Genomic DNA, 10,850 nt, shown 5'->3' on the forward strand with positions numbered 1-10,850 from the left:
TTTAGGTAGTTGTTCCCACAGGCAAAGACTGTCTCCTAGTGGCACTTGATAGTCATTGCAAGTATCTCCTTTCAGGCCTGACGGCTGGAAAACCACAGGGACACTACAGTCAGGGACCCAAGCTATGTCCCCCTCACCCTCCCACCGCCAGTAACCGACCCAGCCAGTCATTAAGTCAAAGAAAATAACAAGAAACACAACGACGCTACATCCAAAAGGGCCCAGCCTGAGGAAGAGCTAATGTCAGTGACACATAAAGCAATTGAAAAAGGAACTGAATGAGACAGTTTAAAGGACAGACTCAGAAAGGCATGGCATGAAAAGGAACAGCTTGAATGTCACTTGCAGATGGAAAAAAAGGAGACGGAACCTTACAAGGTACATATGAAGACGCAGAAATAGATAATACCAAGCTTGCCCTCGAAGTCCAGATTTTCAAGCATTTAGAGGGGGAAAGAAAGCAGGATCACTCATTTCAAAGAAGGTATCAGCAGATCGCAATTGCATTTGGCTGAAAAGGAAAATCTGCAAAGGGCTTTCCTGCTTACAACCTCAAGTATGGAGGGTATATTTTTGAAGGGACAATTTTGTAAATCACAAGAACAGGCAAGTTGGCTAGAAGTGATCATTCTAGCCAAAGAATTTAGTGAAACAAAACGTGTGCATGAAAACAATGGCAAATCGATACACTGTATGCTGGGAAAGAGCAGTTCTCTGATGCCTGAACTTAACGATGGCAGGACTTAAATTAACACTGTTTTTAAAAAAAAAATGACCAGGAAAAGAATGATGCGCTGGAACACAGTGAAGAGGAGAGGTTGAAGATTAGAAACTTTGTCTTCAGATGACAATGGATCACTGTAAAGAAAAATCTAAGGAAGGCCAGAGGTTCCAGAAACAAACGTTCAGATCAACCAGGCACAATCATTTCTACACAGAGAAAATTGGGAATGAACAGAAAGAGAAGGAGGCCTTCCCAAACCTTTGTGAACACACCTCCTGTCGATGGGCAGCCACCAGCTCCTGCAGCCGAGACAGGCTTCGACCAGAAACGAAATGCAAGTCTGTGAAACAACTAGAGAAATTGCTGACAGAACAGAAAAGTACAATAAATGCTAATAACTCTTGCAGGATGAGAAACTAAAGTGCAATAAATAGGCTGATGAACTTGCAGAAATGGAGCTGGGATGCAAAGAACAAGGGAAAACTGCTGACAATGTAAAACCAGAGCTAGCTGCAGCCAGGGCGGTCCAGACTTCCGTTGGCAGAGAAAGACAAAGACATAAGTGGGTTAATTTCATGTGTGTAAACACCCTCCAGGGAGAAGGAATAAGGAATCAAGAAATTCCAGCAGAAGGAAAATAAAGGGTCAGAATTCCCAGTGTTCAGGCCTCCGTGTCTCAGCACACGCTCAGCAAACGGTCACGTGACTGCCCACCTGGTCGGCAAAGTGAGGGAGCAGGTGGTGCGTCCACCCAGCCGAAACCCCAAAGACCCCGGGATAGTACTTGATGGTGATGGAAGGCAAGGCAGTGGTGACCAACCTGCTGGAAAGCCCAGTGGGCCTGGTGGTTTGGAAGACTGAGGTGAGAAAAGGAAACTCTGCCCCCCCATTCTTGAAACAGTGTCCATGGGGGCACAGAACAGGTGTTTGCTGTGACTCCAGCTTAAGTGTCTCCTCTCTGAACTAACATCCCCTCCCCACTGGGACGAGAGCCAACTCCAAGAACACGTGGGAAGTCCCCAGAGGCGGCGAGCAGCAGGCTCGGAAGGGCCTGTGCAGACTCATTTTCATCACAGTGTTTTCAGTCTTGATTAGTACTTCTTACTTTGAGTTAGCATTAGCAGTTCAAGAAAATCATCTCAAAGAGATGACAAAGGCGATCTCAGGTGTCACCTGCAGGCACCTGCTATGATGTTATTGAGGCCAGGGTTAGACTGAACTTGTTGTCACTAGGGTCAGTCACTGACTTGTCATGAAATATAATTTTAATCTGTTTTTTTTTAAGATTTATTTATTTGTTTATACAAGCACTGGGTACAGTCAGAAGCGCAGGAGGGTGAGAGAATTCACCAGAGTCAGAGCAGGAGCAGAACAGGCAGACTGACGAAGTACACTGCTGAGGGGAGCAGCGGGCAGCAGGGGAGGTCTGTGCGCCATGTGGGACCCTCGCCCAGCGGCCAGGGATCGAACCGGCGCTGCAGAGGCTGCGGGCAGCTTCTCAACCCAGTGCTCAACCGCTGCGCCACTGGGGAGGCCCAATTTTAATCTCTCTTAATCTTCATTACTTCAATAGAAAAAAATAATCTTACCGCCCTGACAGCCAGCCGTTCCCCTTCCAAATAGTTATCCATATGTCTAGAATCTTGCTATTGAGAGAGTTCTAGCATGTTCTAACCCTATCCCTTGCTGTCTCCACACTCTCTGCCTGGTTTCTCTTCTTCTCTGATAGCCCTTTGAGAAAAGACCTCTTTTGCTCCAGGCTTTGCTCAAATAACACCAAATCTATGTAGAGAATATGCTCCTCAAACTGGAATGTGACCCTTCTCCAACTAGGGGTTACACAATCCTAAGATTCTGTAATATCCTAACCAGAAATCCTCAGGGAGTGCAATGCCACCCAGGTCCGCTCTTGGGCTGAAACACACTTGTCTCGGCGTCTGGAAATACGAGCCGCTGGTAATTCATGCATATGACTCTGCTGGGGAGAGGCCCTTGACTTCAGGGAATTGCTGTGTCCAGAGTCATGCCCCTCACAGCAGGTGGCACATGGGCACTGATGCCCATCCAGGCGCACAAAGCGAACTCCCTTGTCTCAGTGTGGAACAAATCTGAAAGGCCATCTCAACAACAGAGCTCTCAGAAGTGGCTGAGGCATCACTGTAACTGCATTATTGTCTTCTCTCTCGCCCAATTCTGTCTACCTAACTTTGTAGGTATAGCTCCGAAAAGCCATCAACAATTAGTCTTCTGTATCTAACTTTTTGTCTGAGTGGTTTCCAGGAAACCAATCAAGAGAGTGTCACAGTGGGTCTAAGAAGCAGACCAAGGAGAAACGGGTGGGCACTGAGATTTTCTTATTAAAAAAAACAAACAAAAAAAAAAAAACAAGAACTCTTAATGAGCATTTCAGTACATTTTAAAAATCTCATGGCGCTTGATAGTAGAGGACATACTCTTTGTTAAATCCCTGGAAGTTTGAAGAAATTCCTCCGCCTGTGACTGTGGGAATGTGCAAGATTCTACCACTTGTGCTCGTGTCCAGAACAAGAACCATTTTCCCCTCCCTACCCTCCCAGGCTTTGTCCGCAGGTACCACAGGGCCTGGCTGCTGGCCGCCATCCTCCTGGGTAGCGCATCAGCCCCACCTCACAGTAGAGGGCAGCAAAGCCCCATATTCTGATCCCAGAGACTGTCAGGTTCTCGCAGGCTCAGGGCACTGAATTTCAGAGAACTTTGTCACTCAAGACTAAAATCAGTTGAATTATCGGGCTGGAATAAAGATTGTCAATAATTGGCAATGGTAAAATCCAAAACTATGGAGATAATGACTCCTGAAATAGCTCCAAAGCACAAGGAAACATACCCAAGACACATTCTAGCTCACCTACCTCTGTGCTTCATTTTCTGAAATCTCTGAGGCAGTGAGGAAAATGTTTTACTCCAGGAAGGCTGTCACCTCCAGGAGCTCCTCCAGACATCCTCCCATCGAGGTCACAGCGGCTCTTCTGCGCTCATTGGCCAGAGGTCACTAGGAAATAAATATGATGGTCAAGGTCAAGGACCTCAAGAAAATAGGAGAACACAGTAGGTTTTCCCTCCATCGAAGGTCAGTATCTGTAGTCTGAAAGTCACTAACTTAGGTACCAGTGAGTGTCTCATAACGATCAAGGAGAAATTAGTAACATGCATCGTGTCTCAATGTCCACTGCTGGTCAAGTTTATGCCTCCATGCATCCGGCAAGGAGCCTGGCAGATTAATTACATAAAGCAACGCGATCACATAAAATCTGTCGGCAGAATACCTGCCAGGAGAATGGACACAATCAAGGAGCAATCATACATGAAACTCTTTCTAATGTTCTCAGAAAAATAAGCAGATAGAGGGAATCACAAACATCAAAGGCAGGCAGACGTCTCCTTGAGATGATCTTATCCAGACTCTGATTGTGTGTCTCATGGGCTGGTATCAAAAATACACTTGTCTTCTGTTTATGAGGCAATAAGGTTCGGGGCACTGAAGGGTGGATCATTGACAAGAGAAGAAAGCAGTTGTAGGGTGTATTCCAAAGCATGTAACCATGGTTGACTTATTTTCATTGCTGTAGTGCATTCTTTTGTTCATATGGATCATAATATATAATACTGAGCAAATCAATACTTACAGATATACCTATATGATCATATAGATCACACTATAAGCTTGAACCTTCCCATTCTTAAATAAGATATGACTCTCCATTTTTTTCCTTAGGATTTTAAAAACTCTTCCAAAATTGCTTTATAAACATTTCTAAACATACCTTACATAGTTTGATTACTACATTTAGTCCTGGATACTTCTGGTTTCTAATTTCTCTTGCAAATGATTCATTTTTGTGCAACCACATTTTTTAAAACCATGAGCTGGCATACAAAATACAATTGACTTATGTTTATTAACATATAACATCATTAATCTCAATTATTAATTTTGACGATTTTCTCATAGCTGTGTCTGGGGTCCTTGAGAAAACAATTATATTACCTGGAAATATGATAGCTTAATTTCTTCTTTTCAAATCTCATGCCCCTGTTCTATTTCTCCCTCTGTCACTTTGTCCACTAGGACAGTCAATAAGTGGTTAATAAAGTTGATAGTATCCTGTCTTTCTTCCTATCTTTGGGAAAGTGCTTTTTAATATTTTATCAGCAAACATGTTTTCCATAGGATTGTTTTTGAAAGATACCATTCAGCAGGTGAAAAAGAAGATCTCATTTTAAAGAGCAGTTAATGATGATAGAATGTTTAATGCCATCACATTTATATAAATGATTCCAGTTTGTTTATTCCCCCTCTCCACTTTCTCATTATGACATGGCGGGACAAAGCTGTCCAGACCTGGCCCTGGGCCTGTGACTGTGTCAGCCTACCTGGCACAAGACACTTGGGAAGCAATTCACCCCACAGATCTGAAGTCGAGGTGAGCGTGTGTTACTCACATGGGCCCAGCCTGACCATTCGATCCTTCAAAATGGAAAAGAGCAAAAAGGCAGGTCAGGCTGTTGTGGAGTGTGGAGGGCACCCAGACTGCTTGCTGGCTTTGAAGTTGGAGAACTATGAGTCAAGGAGGACAAAGGCCTTGGGAAGCTGGGAACAGCCCTCAAGGAAGCAGAGATGTCAGTACCGCAAACACAGGGAGCCAGGGGCTGGGGACTCTGCCAAGATCTTGAAGGAACCAGGAGAGCAATGCTCCCCAACACCCTTGCTCACCCCCAGGTCAAGGAGAGGAGACAGCGTCAGGGCCCTTTCGTTTTAGTGCAGTGAGATCTGTGTCAGACGTGTTACCTGCAGGACAGTAAAATGATAAACTTGTATTATTTTAACCCACTAAACTTCTGGTGATTTATTACATCGGCAATAGAAAACCAACACAGGGCACAGCACCTTCATAGATTCTTTTGTTGGTTTGTTTTCCAGCGCTTATATTCATTTTTGTTTTGTTGCGGTCTCACTCGAACCCTTAGAGAATTTGGGTTTATTCATTTATTTTTATTCTAGAATTTTATTTCAGAATGAAAGTCATCTGTCTACCTAGATATATCATTTGGGAGTACTTCGAACCAATTTTATAAATCCCACCTGGAGGTTCAACTTGCCAAGCACAGATTTGTATTCAGTGAAAGACTCCAGAGGATGCTGGGCCTCTTTATCTACATCCAATCTGTTACAGGGCAGGGTGAGGGGCACCCCAGAACCCCCAAACCTGCCTGCTTGAATGGGTGTGCTATCTGCCACATCAAGACAAAACATACTCTACTGCGTAAGACCTTTGATGGAAAGGAACTTTAATACAATTAGTGTGCATTAAAAAGAAGGGAAAGTGTACATAAAATAGTTTCCAAATCAAGCACCCAGTTACCGGTCCCCTCGTGGGAAACGTCCAGCCAAACAGGGCTGCCCAGAGCAAGGTCACCGAGCGCGTGAGAGCTGCCCCAAGTCTAAGGCACCTCCTGGTGAGGTGCATTAGGAAAAGGGCAGAAGGGGCTCAGCGCATCTGGGACAGAAGGAGCAAAATCAGAATCATAGTCACCTCCCCACAGGTCTCACCCACGTCTGTGTCACCCAGTCCAGGACCAAGAAGCAAGAGCAGCTTCTTCACACGTCTCTGCTCCTCGTGCCTCCTCCAGCTCTCCTCCTTGCTCGCCATCCTGCTTCCTCCCTTTCCCAGTCTCCTCCCCAGCTTCTCTCTCTCCCACCTCAGCTCCACCCTCCCTTGGGTGGGGTAGGGAACTGGAACCTCCCCTTTCCCTATTACTCGCCTTTTCTCCAGCCCCTTCCCAAAGCTCCATTCTCTTGCGGGGTCCTCTGAGGGCTGAATGCACATCTGCTCCGCCTGCCCCGGGTCTAGATGCAGTGGTCGGGTTTCTTGTTTATGGCAGGAAAGTAAATGTGTTCCCAGCTAGGACATGATCACTTTGCGTTATGTTCCCTGTTAATGTATGCATAGACTTGCTTTCGAATTATGCATCTTTGAGAGGCTCAGGATGTTTCTGCTAAATTATCTTTGACTGGGGCACTTACACACAGCCTGCTATTTCCTCCCCCAAATATTAAAGGATGCATAGCCTTGGCACCCTCCCTTATTTACTTACAAAGGCACCAGTGCCTCCTTCTTTAGATAAGGGGTGAAAATTGTATGTTGAGTAAGTTTGCCTGAGGGGTTTGGCTGATGCCTGGAGCGTATTCACCCTGGTGATGTTTCTGAGTCTCTCTGCAGAACACTTGCTGTTTTTCAATGTACCCTTTAATCTTGCCAGGATGAGGTCTGTGGGCTTTGGGTTTTATCACATAGCCCTGGTCAGCTGCTCACTTTGGTGAAGAGTTGCATAGCAGATGGATAATTTCTCCTGCTGCTGAAAAGGCCTGCTGTTGAAGAGTTGGTTCATGCCCACACATCACTGTTGTGGAGAGAAGAGCAGGGTGAGGCCAGAGGTGTGTGGGTGAAAGAATTCACCAGAGACAGAATTGGTTGGGGGAGAGGATGTCCCATACAGACTCCATGAACAGGTTTTATGGTCCCCACCCCCACCCCAGACCAAAGAGACCCAAGACACCATGGACTACAAATCCCATAATGTCATCCCCACCGAAGGGAGGATGCTGGGAACTGAGGGTGGAGTTAGCAGCCAGGCTTGGGATATAACCAGACATGTGGGCCTTGGGGGTCCTTGGTTTTTCACTGGCTTTCAGCATGTTGGGGTTCCAGCTCAACGGAACTGGAAGGATTCATTCACCAATTTCTCTCTCTGTCTTTCTCCCTAAGTGATTCCTTTTTTCATTTCCCCTTTTTGTAAATAAACCCTTTATTAACCTTCATGTGTGCCTGCAGTTGAGTCTCATTATAAGTCCCTTTTAAGTGCATGGGTGAGGACCCACAGTCAGGCCACCCCATTTCACATTGGGGTTGCCCTGCAATAAATGGATAACAGAACAGGCAGATTTATTGAAATAGTCTGCTAAGAGAAGCAGTGGGTGAGATGGGAGAGGTCTGTGCATTAAGAGGGATCTGAGGCTCTCTTTTATACTCCGTTTTCACGGGCTTTCTAACTTGGGGCACCAGTTTGCACCAGTTATCTGCAGGGATGCCTGGTCTCAGGTGCTGGCCTTTGACAGAAACAGGTTCTGGCCTCAGTGTCTGTGTTCCTGGAGCTCGGCTGGTTTTTCTGGTCTTGGTGGTCAGTTTTATGGCCTGTCCCCAGGGCAGCCTCATCAAATTCCTTTATCTATTCCAGCCTCCAAACCAGCCTGCTGGGTCAGGAGTGGGGGCTTAGTTATTAACCTAGCCAAATTATACCCCAATGATCACCTCTCCTGTCTGGTACCTGCACAGAGAAGGCAAAGGGTAAGTGCGGACATGCAGTTTCTGATGCAATTACAAATGACTGGGCTCTGAGATAAGTGATACTGGAATTGTCAGGCCTAGTCTCCCAGCCAGGAACAGATCCCAGGCTGCAGGGCAGTGCTGAGCCCCAGCCACTAGACGCCCATGGGTTGGTGTCTCACGAAGCCACAGCAGGAACTTCGCAGACGCTCAGGCAAGCAAGCGAGAAGAGGCAGGTTTGTTTAGAGAAAGAAAAAGATTATTGAGGAGAAAAAGAACAGAAATAAAGTGAGACTCCCAGACCAGGGAACCAGGCCTGGGAGGGGCAAGGAAGCCAAAGTGGAGTCGTGTCTCAGGGAATATAGACCTTCTTTCCCTAATTATTCTAAAGCTCCACTAGTCTCTTGGTGATTGGTTAGTTCTCAGCTGTCTCACTTAATTTGCTACTGAGTGGGGGATCTTCACATTCCTTATCTAGCAGGTCTGTCTTTCCCCATTTGTTACATCTTTATCTTTATGGCCCAGTCTTCTGGATGGGCATCCCTGCATTGAAGTTAAACAGCTCCCCTTCTAATGTGTCCATAAATTAAACCACTCTCCATTTCCCAATCTCTACCTCCCTTTACCACCTGAAGGAAACCAGGACCAGCGTTAACAATGTTGTCCTTGGCCTGAGATGTTTGTTTTTCCTAGTGGAATTGGTTACACTCCTCTTGCTGCCCTTATCTCTGAAGCCTTTCTCAATTCTTCGAGGTCCCCTCCTGCAGTGTCCCTAAAGCTGCCTAATTCCTAGCTTGCCCTGTGTCTCATAAGCATTAACAAGTTTGTCTTTCCCATATTTCTTGCAATTCCCCCCTTGTCTGACATGTTTGTCTTCTTGCATTCCAAGGAACACAGCAGTTAAAAAAGCAAGCTGGTGCCCACCCGCCTCAGTGCCATAGAACTGGAATGACCTAAAAAGTGTTTTCTGCCCTTTATGTGGTGTGTCCATGCTCCAGGCTCATCACCACCAAGCATGGAGAGATGGCAGAAGACTTCAGGATCTTTATCTTTTCTCCATGCTTATTTCAACTGTCGTCTTAAAGAGTTCGCTCTTTGTCAACTTTGGATCAGCCTTGATTTGGTAAAAATAAAATTGCTTCCGACCTATTGTTCAGAGATGGTAGCATGACGTTGGGACCGAATTAATTGTGGAATAGTGAAGATTTTCTACTTCATTTCAACGTGATGGGTAGCAGAGATTTTAGTTCATGTTACTTCACTACTCTTGCCAGACAAAAAGCAAAGTCTTTCAAAATTCTCAAAACCAAGAGAACAAATTCTCTTGTTCTCTCTCAAATTACTGCAGAAAGCTGGGCCACAAAACCCCCTCTGGGGTCACTCCTCTTGTCTTTTTTTCTGTAATTAAGTCAACACCATGATTCACCAGCAGTTCTTTCAAGGTTATCACAGTTGTAACTTTGGTACTTCCAAGGAGATGGTAATGTGGCTGGAAACAGTCTTTAAACAGACTAGAGGCATTTAATTGAGATTCATTGACACATTAAAATGCAAATGTTTGTGAAGCTTGTTGAAAAACAGAGCACTACTAGGTAACCAGCATTTAATTCCCAGATAACCAATATTTAACAGGCCCCCTGCGTGCCCCAGTTCAGCACAATTACCCGAATAGAAAATATTTCTGATTAGTTATGGAGGGTCAAATGAAATCAAAGCACCCTGGTGCAGTGTGGTTCATTACCAATAAATTCTTATCATTGATTTCTGTGAAGCCCAAGCTCGTAGAGGAATTTCTTTGAGTGACCTGAAAATTCATCCCTTTGCTGTTAGAAGACATGAATAGAATGTCAAAATATTCTCCTTCTTCCTGTAATTGTACAGAGTGCAAGTGTTCATACCTAAAATATAGAATATGGTGTGAATTTGTCTATCAGTATTTTAAATCTGACCTGAAAAAAAAAAAAAAGATAATTTAGAAATAGGTGTGTTTGTTTTACCTTAGTTCAAAGTTCAGCACAATTGAACCAAGACAACCAAGTCTAGGGACACTGATCAACTATTCTGGAACTTTTCAGTTCTTCCTTTTTAGTCTGCCTGGGATAAGGTCTCTCTTTCTGCATCACCAGATAAGCTCTCCCATGTCCTTTAGTTACCTTATGGGCTTAACAAACTGTTCTCTTACATTCAGAGGGAAAAGAGCATCATGAGGAAGGTAATAGCTAAATTGCTGACCACCAGGTGAGAGTGAAAGCAAGCTGGCATCAACCACAACCTCCAGAGGCTTGTGCACAGGGATGGACACTCTGACCCCTGCCTACTCCCCTGGGACTTTGGATAAATACCCTGCCCTATGCAGAAGAGCAGGGTGGTGGTCTTTCCGACACTAGTCTGTTGTTCTCAGAATTAAAGATCACAGATTCCTATAGTTGAAAGTGGTCTCAGAAGTCATTTATTTCATGAAGATTGTTCATTTCTCCTGAGACATTCCTCTGTGCAGGGCATCGTGCAAGAATCAGAACTATGACCTGATGGTGAATCAGGAAGTATCTCTGAGTGAGCAGAGGTGAGGAGAAAGCATCAGGTGATGGGGCCAGTGGGGAGAAAACACGAGAAGTGCATTGGTGAGGCTGGATGGGCAGAGCTGGGGCCCAGCGGGACACCCACATCTCAGCCCCAGAGGCCTTCCTCGTGCAAAGGGTCTGCTTGTGAGTGTCCCATGTGCTCCTGCTCTGGTCTTGGCTCCAGGATTGAGTTCTCCACTCTCC

At 45.3% G+C, this 10,850-nt stretch overlaps 1 long non-coding RNA gene across 3 annotated transcripts in view; it reads right to left on the reverse strand.

Annotated features, from left to right (window-relative positions):
• LOC119259531 (uncharacterized) overlaps nucleotides 1-6,431 on the reverse strand; it is a 98,259-nt gene extending 91,828 nt beyond the window's left edge. For all 3 annotated transcript variants that reach the window (XR_005128482.2, XR_005128481.2, XR_008554161.1), the window contains exons 1-2: nucleotides 6,295-6,431; nucleotides 3,613-3,752 (exon numbers count right to left, since the gene is read on the reverse strand). This is a non-coding gene — a long non-coding RNA (uncharacterized LOC119259531). The remainder of the gene's footprint in view (nucleotides 1-3,612; nucleotides 3,753-6,294) is intronic.
• Between the last annotated feature and the right edge of the window lie 4,419 nt (nucleotides 6,432-10,850).

Source organism: Talpa occidentalis, unplaced genomic scaffold, assembly GCF_014898055.3.
Source record: "Talpa occidentalis isolate TD23 unplaced genomic scaffold, MPIMG_talOcc4v2.1 talOcc4.5, whole genome shotgun sequence".
Classification (NCBI taxonomy): domain Eukaryota; kingdom Metazoa; phylum Chordata; class Mammalia; order Eulipotyphla; family Talpidae; genus Talpa; species Talpa occidentalis.